The sequence below is a fragment of the Zingiber officinale genome, chromosome 9B, assembly GCF_018446385.1.
Source record: "Zingiber officinale cultivar Zhangliang chromosome 9B, Zo_v1.1, whole genome shotgun sequence".
In the NCBI taxonomy this organism is placed as follows: domain Eukaryota; kingdom Viridiplantae; phylum Streptophyta; class Magnoliopsida; order Zingiberales; family Zingiberaceae; genus Zingiber; species Zingiber officinale.
This window is the reverse complement of record NC_056003.1, coordinates 109070876-109080907: the sequence shown is the minus strand read 5'-3', so window position 1 is coordinate 109080907 and position 10032 is coordinate 109070876.

Below are 10032 nucleotides of genomic sequence, written 5' to 3'. Positions count from 1 at the left end.
TCCCGGAGGTGAGGAGCCTCTTGGCAAAGGAAGACCTGACAATATGAACAAGACCAAAGGAAGCTCCAGGAGGCAAGACGTGAAGGATGAGGAGACATCCGAGGGACGCTAGGTTGATGGAGGAGGCTAGAAGGCTAGGTATAGGTTGGTCGGGCGAGGACGAGTGCTGAGTGATTGTACTCAGAGCAAAATCCTATGGGTTTATGATTTACTGCAGCAGCACTGTAGCAGTCGACTGGTTACTGTAGCAGTCGACTAGTAGCCGACCGTTGGGTAACGACTGACTTCACCAGTCAACTAGTAGCGTAAAAACAACTTAGTATTTTCCTCTCGAGCTTTATTTAATAGAGCTCGGGGTGCTTGAGCATGGTTGACGAAATTAGTGGTGGTTAACCCTAATTAAAGTCTTCAAGTGCCCAAGTGATCTAGCGTGCTTGTACGATGTTGTGGCGAGGTTTCTCCACCCACAAGGAGCTACGCGAGCTAGCCGGAAATTCTCTGGGGAGTCATTCACTGACGGTTCGGGATCGTCCACCTTACGGATAGCCGTGGAGTAGGAGTAAGTGATCTCTGAACCACGTTACATAAATATGTTAGATGTTTGATTGTCTTGGTTATTGCCTCTAGGTTTAGCTTTCTATTTGTTAGATTTGTTTTGTATTTCTGTTGTGCACTAACAAGCATAGGAAGTGACGATTTGGGTGAGACGCTATTCACCCCCCCTCTAGCGAGCGTCAAGGTCCCAACAAGTGGTATCAGAGCTAGGTGAGCTCTTGTTGGACTAATCGCCAAGAGAGCGGCTAGAGGAAGAAGATGGAGTCGGAGGGACCTCTCGGATGGGACATCCGAATCTCACCTCCATACGAGCGCGAGGACTTCGACTATTGGAGGAAGCGCATGGAGATGTGGTTCCAAATGAATTGGAACCAATGGATTGCGTTGGAGGAACCATTTAAAACTCTAACGGACAAGAAGGGAAAGCATGTCCGACGTCAATATTGGACCAAGGAGCAAAGGGAGCAATCAGAGACGGATAAGGAGGTAACTAGAATTTTAATTAATTTATTACTTCCTAATGCGATATTGAATGTAGGTGAATACGAGAATGCAAGTGACCTTTGGAAAAAGGTAATTGCGCTTCATGAGAGTCCTACACAAATCCAAGAAGAGAAGGAGCCCAAGGAGAAGAACTCATTGGTCCAAGAAGAAATAACCAATCGGATGCTGGCACGGGTTCAACATCCGAGGAGGAGAAGGAAGATGAGGAGGTATCATCCACATCATCAAGGGAGGAAGAAGTGGAACCGCCCACATCTTCAAGTGAAGAGGAAGAAGAGCAATCCAAGGAAGAGGAGATCTTGGAAGCTCAACCCTCCACCTCAACTACCAAGAAGAGCACAAAGGACCACATCAAATGCTTTGAGTGTGGTAAGATGGGGCACTACAAGAGTAGGTGTCCTTCGCTCAAGAAGGTAAACCCTAAACTTACTAAAGTTAATTTAGAAACTAATGTGAGTTGTAGGAAGAAGAAGGAGAAGAAGCACATTAGGTGCTTTATATGTGGTGAGTGGGGTCACTACTACACAAAGTGCCCAAGGAGAGGAAAGCTCAAGAAATTGACGCACTTGAAGAAATGGGAAAAGAAGAGGAACACAAGTCAAGGGGGAACTTCAAAGGTAAAAGGGAAGGGAATCCCTATTTTGAAGTTCAATCCAAGTTCAAATTCCTTTATGCTTGTTAGGAATATTGAAAATTATGTACCCATGCATAATTATGGATTTAGGTATAATGATAGGAATAGGGTTAACAGGATAGATAACCCTAAGAAATCATACATTAAGGGTAGACCTAATAAGACTCAAACCACTTTTCTTAAGGGAAGGAAAGTGGGTGAAAACCTAAGCATTAATCTCAAGAAAGGGAGACATATGCCTAGGAAGGTGGGTAGGTCTAGGGATGTCCAAAGTGGACATGTTGACTCTAGGGTTAGAACCCTAGAATTAGAAAATCAAGCCTTGAAGGCAAAACTTGAGGAAATGGAGAAAGTCTTAGAGAGGTTCATGATTGGACCTAAAGGACTTGATATGTATTTCAGTGGTCAAAGACCCAAAAATCAAATTAGGTCCCTCCAAAACTAAAAGAAGGTCAAGTGCTAAGTTAGCACATGACATTGGTAAGGGAGGTGTGACCAAGGACAAGGGAGAGTCATTCAAGACCAATAAAAAGAAATATACTAGGGTGACATATAATTATGGCAAGGATGAGGTGCCCAAGGTGAAGGACAAGAAGAAACTAACCAAAGACATGTCTAAGGTTAAGAAGGTGAGTTTTATAAGTCAAGTGTCACCTGAGGTGCACCGAAGTGGCCTAGCCATAATGGATGAGTCACCTAGGGAGATGGATAAGATTAAGAGCTCAAGGGGGAGCTCAAAGAGTATTTGGGACATATGATATATGATCTCAAGTGAACGAATATGTGCCAAAGGGATTAGAGATGGATTTGAGTTTCTACTGTAGTTGGTTGACACAATTGGGTTGAGTTTCATGCATGAAAATTGTTAGAATGTATACTAAAAGTCTAGCTTTTGTAAACATTTATTTTGAAATAAAGAATCACATTGGTCAAAAATATCTACATTTATGTTAAGTGTAGTTGTTCAATTAATTTATATCGTAGATAACATGGTGTGTGGTGTCACACACAGAAGATCATGTTATCAGTTCTTTATAAATTATAAACAGTTGCTCACGACTAAGATGGAAAGGAACAAATCGTCGGTAAAGTCTTAGTGTAATTAAGGATTAGTTTATCTTGACTAATAAATTACACTAGTGCACTCTAAGTGTATTGAGTAAGACCATTTAAGGTAAGTTCTTTTTATACTGACTTAATAAAAGAACAAGACCTTAGTTATTATGGAAGTGTGTGCTCTTAATCCTAATATAATAACAAACACATATATTTAGTATTTATTTTTTTAACTTATCAAAATGTGAGATTTAGCTCGATAAATCAAAAGGCCCGATAAGTTGGGAAATGATATTACTTATAGTGTGTGTTGTTGATTATAGAAGGAAACTGTGTCCTAGTAATCTAGGTTGAGAATGTCCTCAAGAGGAGCTCATAAGGATTGTCATGTTTGTTGGTGCAACATCCCTCAGGTCAAGGTTGACCTGGTTGACCAAGCTGAGTCTTGGTTTGAGTTTAGATGTTTGACAATAAGAAATTGATTGAAGAAGAGTCAAGTAGGTCAAGGTTGACCGGATACTTGACTGGGAAGTCCTGGTAAGTGAAGCCAGGCAGAAGGAAAGTCCTAGTGAGTGAAGCTAGGCAGATTGAAAACCCTAGTGAGTGAAGCTAGGTGAAAGTCCTGGTGAGTGAAGCCAGGTGAAAGCCCTAGTGAATGAAGCTAGGTGAAAGTCCTGGTGAGTGAAGCCAGGTGAAAGCCCTAGTGAATGAAGCTAGGTGAAAGTCCTGGTGAGTGAAGTCAGGTGAAAGCCCTAGTGAGTGAAGCTAGGTGAAAGTCCTGGTGAGTGAAGCCAAGCAAGGGAAAATCCAGATGGATCAAGGATGATCGGACATCTGGTGTTGGGAAGTCCAAGTAGGTCAAAGGATTGACTGGATACTTGGCACGAGGAAATACAGATAGGTCAAAGGGATTGACCAGACATTTGATGGAAGTCCAAGTAGGTCAAGGGAGTGACCAGATACTTGGTGAGAGAGTCCTAGCTGGTCAAGGGTGACCGGATGCTAGGTCTTATGTACCAACAAGTCATGGTTGGCTAGATGTTGGTTTAGGGGGCTTTGGGCTTGGTTTTGGGCAAAAACCAAGATCTGGATTGATCAGCCGATTGATCCAGCAGGTTTGGATTGATCCGTGGATTGATCCAGCAGGTTTGGATTGATCCGTGGATCGATCCAGCAGATCTGGATCGATCAGTGGATCGATCTAGAAGATCTGGATCGATCCACCGATCGATCCGGTGAGTCCCCGCGAACAGAACCCCTCTGGATCGATCGGTGGATCGATCCAGAGGTCCCAATCGATCAGTGGATCGATTGGGACGCTGCTGCTTTGCGCGATAAGCGCTGGATCGATCGGTGGATCGATCCAGAAGTTTTTCCAGAGCACAGAGGCACTCTGGATCGATCCGTGGATCGATCCAAAGCCTCCCCGATCGATTGGGAGCATTCCAATCGATCAGGATTTGACTGTTAGCGTCGATTTAAGCCGCAGGCGTTCATTTCCTTCGGCAGAACTTCATCGATTCATTCCAGATTCATCACAGCTCCTCCCCAGCACTCTCTAAGCTCCTCACCGCCAGTTCTTGAAGGTTCTTGGAGGTTCATCCAAGTCAAGAGGCAAGTTGCAACGAGAAGAAGAAGAAGCTAGGGTTTTTACTGCATCTCTTGTAAGCTTTTGCTTATTCTTTACTACCCTTTCTTCTACTTGTGTTGAGTCTTGTAGGGCTTCTCCGCCTTTGGTAGTTACCATAAAGGAGTGTTATTCATAGTGGAGGGTGTGTGTGTTGGTGTGGATCCTTGGATTAGTCACCTCTTGTGAGGTGGATACCAAGTAAACCAACCGTGTTAGCGTTGTGTGATTGTTTCTTTGTATTTCCGCTGCACATCTTTGAAGGAACAAGCAACGCCGACCACCGAGCGAACGCGACGAGCTATTAACCCCCCCCTCTAGCTACTTTTGGTCCTAACAAGTGGTATCAGAGCGAGGTCGCTCTTCACCGGAATCACCGCCGGAAGGGTCAAGCATAACAAGAAAAGCTAGAGGGTGGAGAAGTTGAAGCAAATTCATCAAAAGTCAAAGATTTCAAGAAGCTCAACTTCAAGATGCAATTCCAAGATGGACTTGGATTTGACACAAGGGTGGCTCCACCGTACACTTCCACGAGCTTCGATTCTTGGAAATCAAGAATCGAAAATTTTCTTATGATGGAGATAGAGCAATGGTTTGCTCTAATGGAAGGATTTGAAGCTCCAACAAACTCCAAGGGCAAGCTTCTCAAGAAAAGCAAATGGAGCTCAGAGCAAATTCAAAGGTGCAAGGCAAATGACAAAGTGACCAAGCTTTTGGTCAATTTATTGCCAAGCACCATCCTTTGCAAAATTGGAGAATTTGAAGATGCAAAGGAATTATGGAGCAAATTGGCCAAGCTTCATGAAGAGATCCCCTCCACTGTACGAGAGCAAGAAGTATCCAGAGAGGGTGACTCTTTGGAGCAAGACCAAGAGGAGGACTCCGAGGTTGAGAGATGCTCAACCTCCGAAGAAGAGGAAATCCAAGAAGCTTCATCCTCAAGGGAATGCAACGAAGGGAACAAGGAGGGAGCATACTCCTTGTTTCATATTCAAGATGATGAAGCCTCCACTTCTAGGATTGAGGGGGAGCAATCCTTGGTGACGCCGGATCAAGAAGAAGGAGAAGCTTCTACATCCGGGTCAAGAGACGAAGAGGAGGAAGAAGATTCTACCTCCACAAGTCAAGAAAAATCAAATGGAGGAGAATCAAGGTCCGATCAAGAGGAAGCTTCTACCTCCGGATCCAAAGGAAAAGATGCCACCCCTACAAGCAAAGGTATAAATATTTCAATTATTAATAAAAATCATATTATATGCTTTGAGTGTAGGGAACATGGGCACTACAAAAGCAAGTGCCCTAAATTGGCCAAGAAGAAGGGCCAAGTGGCACAAAAGGGCAAGGTGAAGCCCAAGGAGACCACCCCCGGGACAAAGAAGAGCAAAGAGCACATTGTGTGCTTCTTGTGTCAACAAAAAGGGCATTATCGAAGTCAATGCCTCAAGGGGAAGAAGATGGTCAAAGCTCAAGGAACCATTAGTCAAGGGGGAGCCTCCAAGGCAAAGAAGAAGGTAACATTTATTGAGCCTACTCCTTTACATTATGGTAAAAAGCATGATAGTTCTAATTTTTATCATTTTAATGCGATTTACCATAAGAATAGGAAGCATGAGGGCTTTAAGGAAAAGCATGTGGCCCTACATGCCAAAACTACCCAACCTAAAGTTAGGAAGGTAGATGGACACTTGGGAAAGAACACTAAGGATAATAGATACAAGCCCAAAAACAAAAATGCTCATGGGTGTAATGAAAAATCAAAATCTAAGGATTTAATGATAGAAAATCAAGTCTTGAGATCAAGACTTGATAAAATGGAAAAGACCCTAAAGAGGATGGAACATATCCTAAAAGGGCAAAATGAGCATAACCTAGGTTTAGGGGTACAAAAGCCATCCAATGGCCATAGAGGTTTGGGATACAAACCCAAAGCAAAAAAGGATGTGCCTAGTTATCATAGGGTGTCATATAGCTATGGAACAAACCCTAAGTCTAGAGGTCAAGTCAAAGATACAAGGGAAGATATCCCTAGAAGTATCTTTGCAACCAAAGTGACTAAGACTTCTAAGAAGTCTAAGAAAGTCACTAACAAGGTCACAAGGGAGGCTATCCCTAGAGTTGACCTAGAAAATGTGACCAAGGCTTCTAAGAAGCCCAACAAGGTCACTAGGAAGGTATCTAGGGAAGTTATTCCTAGTGAGTACCTAGAGCATCCAAGGAGCACCAATAAGTGTTGGGTTCCTAGGAGCATTTTCTCTACCCCATAAATGGGTTAGAGAGTGTCAACTCCGATTAGAAGGGTAGTTAACCCAACTTTGAGGAAATTGACACTCAAGGAGCATTTTCAAGGTTTTGTTAACTTTTGAAAATGAAATGGAATTATTATTTACTCCTTGAAAGAGTAAAATGTGCCTAATGATGGAAGAATTGATTTTAATCTTAAATGGCACATATTGGGAAATTCATAAGAACTACCAAGTTGGGATTTTGGTATGTTCTTAGGAAATTTAAGGTGATCCGGGCCTTAATTTAAAGGTGCTACTCTTGTGGAAAAATGAAATATGCCAACATTTGAGGATATGCTTATTTTCAATTGGCATGCATTAATCAAGGGAATTAGAAATGTCAATTTTGGCTTTGGCATTTTCTTGAAGCACTTTAGGGCAATCTAGGTTTAAGTTGTAAGTTTAGCTAAGATTTTAAGGATACTTAGATAGTTAATCTAGGTATATTTTATTTATGCTAAATCTTGTCATGATTGTTTGCCCATCATATGCCATGACATCATGTCTATTTTTGCATTCATGTTTTATTATGCAAAATCCAAAAATACCATGTCATGACATTCATACATCATGTAGTTATAGGAATCTTTCTTTTGAAAGTTATTTTATTTTGATGTATGCCATAACATTATCATGCATTAGTTTAATCCCTAGTAATTAAGGACAAATGGCATTTAACAACACTTATTAACAAGTGACATCCTAGGTGGATGTCTAATATCTTTCAAATGCCTAGATAGATATGCATGATCCCTAGATTAGGGCAAAACCAAAATCTACATCTCACAAAGACTATAAGGTGACTTGTATGTGCTTTAGTGCACAATAGATACAAGTGAGATGTTAGGAAGACGAACAAAACTCAACATGCTGAGTTAGTGCATTTCCTTGAGTTTTAAGTTCATCAAAACACATAGTTATGTGTTTTCCCATCATTGGGAAAGCTAATGTACAAGTCATGTGCATTATGCCCAAGGAACATGATGGGATATTGGTTTTGAAAATATTTTTAAAATGATTTTGGAAAACCTTGGTGAAGGCTATCTTTTGATAGTAATCACCATTGAAGAGTTAGACACAAACTTGAAGAAAACACTAAAGTTTTTGCAAGTTCTCAAGTTTGTGTCAATCTTTGAAAATATGATGTGTTTTCATAGAAAACTATTTTTCCATGATTAAGTATGCCCTAAATAATGTCTACACGAAATTTTATGATTTTTGGATTTTTTGTAGAATTTTCTAGGGGTTTCTGAAGTTGACTGAAATGGAATTTCAGCAACTATCAGAGCTTCGATCGATCCATGGATCGATTGGAGTGCCTGAATCGATCCGTGGATCGATTCAGAAGGCAAGTCTCCCGCGAGCAGAAGCTCGCTGGATCGATCAGCCGATCGATCCAGGTAGTCTGAATCGATCAGTGGATCGATTCAGAAAGGTTCAATCGATTGGAACCCAACTTCAATCGATCCAAGTTGCTGATTTTGGCTGGGAAGGCCTGATTTCAGCATCTTTGAACCTCTTTGAGTCTAGGTAACCATTCCAAACCCCCAAAATACATTTGTATACATACAAAGGGTGTTTTCATGTGAAAACAAGGATGGATTGGTTAAGGAAGGCTTCATTGAAGTTTAGGTTGAGGTTTGTTTCAAATTTTGAGTATTTGAACCTCAAAACTTCTAAATCTGGGTTTCCTAAAGGTTTAGGGATTCTAAGTCATTGTTGGTGCAATGACAGAAGTTACCACCATGTCTTTAGGGGGAGGGACTCTTTAAAGACATGAAAAATTTATTTTTCATGAACCTTGGAAGGTGGTTAACGTTCTTTAAAGAAAATGCTCATGTATGAGCTTTTGAACTTGAAATGGGGAGTGGATATCCTCATTATTTCAAGTGGGAACTCAAGTGGTTAGAAAATGCTCAAGGTTGGGTATTTGTCTACATTGAGGGAGAAGTTAAGGATAAATGAAGGGTATGAGACCTTCATTATCGTGTTGATCACAACGAGCGATGTTGTGAACAACGTTGAGCAACTCTTCAGGGGGAGAATCGTCAACAAATGGATTTGTTGATGTGTACCCAAAATTGGGGCATGGGTTGATGTGTGCCCAAAGATGGGTTGATGTGTGCCAATAGGGGGAGAATGAAAGGACCTGTGATTGGGTGTAAGTTATGCTTTCATTACCTAGAGGGAGTGTGCCCTCTTAGGGGGAGAATGAAGAGCTTAATTTATGTGTTCATTACCTAGTGGCATGAAGATTGAGGCTATAGGATTAGCCTAACTTACATGTGGTATTGTAAGTGTTATTGTGGTATTGTCAAACATCAAAAAGGGGGAGATTGTTGGTGCAACATCCCTCAGGTCAAGGTTGACCTGGTTGACCAAGCTGAGTCTTGGTTTGAGTTTAGATGTTTGACAATAAGAAATTGATTGAAGAAGAGTCAAGTAGGTCAAGGTTGACCGGATACTTGACTGAGAAGTCCTGGTAAGTGAAGCCAGGCAGAAGGAAAGTCCTAGTGAGTGAAGCTAGGCAGATTGAAAACCCTAGTGAGTGAAGCTAGGTGAAAGTCCTGGTGAGTGAAGCCAGGTGAAAGCCCTAGTGAGTGAAGCTAGGTGAAAGTCCTGGTGAGTGAAGCCAGGCAAGGGAAAATCCAGATGGATCAAGGATGATCGGACATCTGGTGTTGGGAAGTCCAAGTAGGTCAAAGGATTGACTGGATACTTGGCACGAGGAAATACAGATAGGTTAAAGGGATTGACCAGACATTTGATGGAAGTCCAAGTAGGTCAAGGGAGTGACCAGATACTTGGTGAGAGAGTCCTAGCTGGTCAAGGGTGACCGGATGCTAGGTCTTATGTACCAACAAGTCTTGGTTGACTAGATGTTGGTTTAGGGGACTTTGGGCTTGGTTTTGGGCAAAAACCAAGATCTGGATTGATCAGCCGATTGATCCAGCAGGTTTGGATTGATCCATGGATTGATCCAGCAGGTTTGGATTGATCCGTGAATCGATCCAGCAGATCTGGATCGATCAGTGGATCGATCTAGAAGATCTGAATCGATCCACCGATCGATCCGGTGAGTCCCCGCGAACAGAACCCCTCTGGATCGATCGGTGGATCGATCCAGAGGTCCCAATCGATCAGTGGATCGATTGGGACGCTGCTGCTTCGCGCGATAAGCGCTGGATCGATCGGTGGATCGATCCAGAAGTTTTTCCAGAGCACAGAGGCGCTCTGGATCGATCTGTGGATCGATCCAAAGCCTCCCCGATCGATTGGGAGCATTCCAATCGATCGGGATTTGACCGTTAGTGTCGATTTAAGCCGCAGGCGTTCATTTCCTTCGGCAGAACTTCACCGATTCATTCCATATT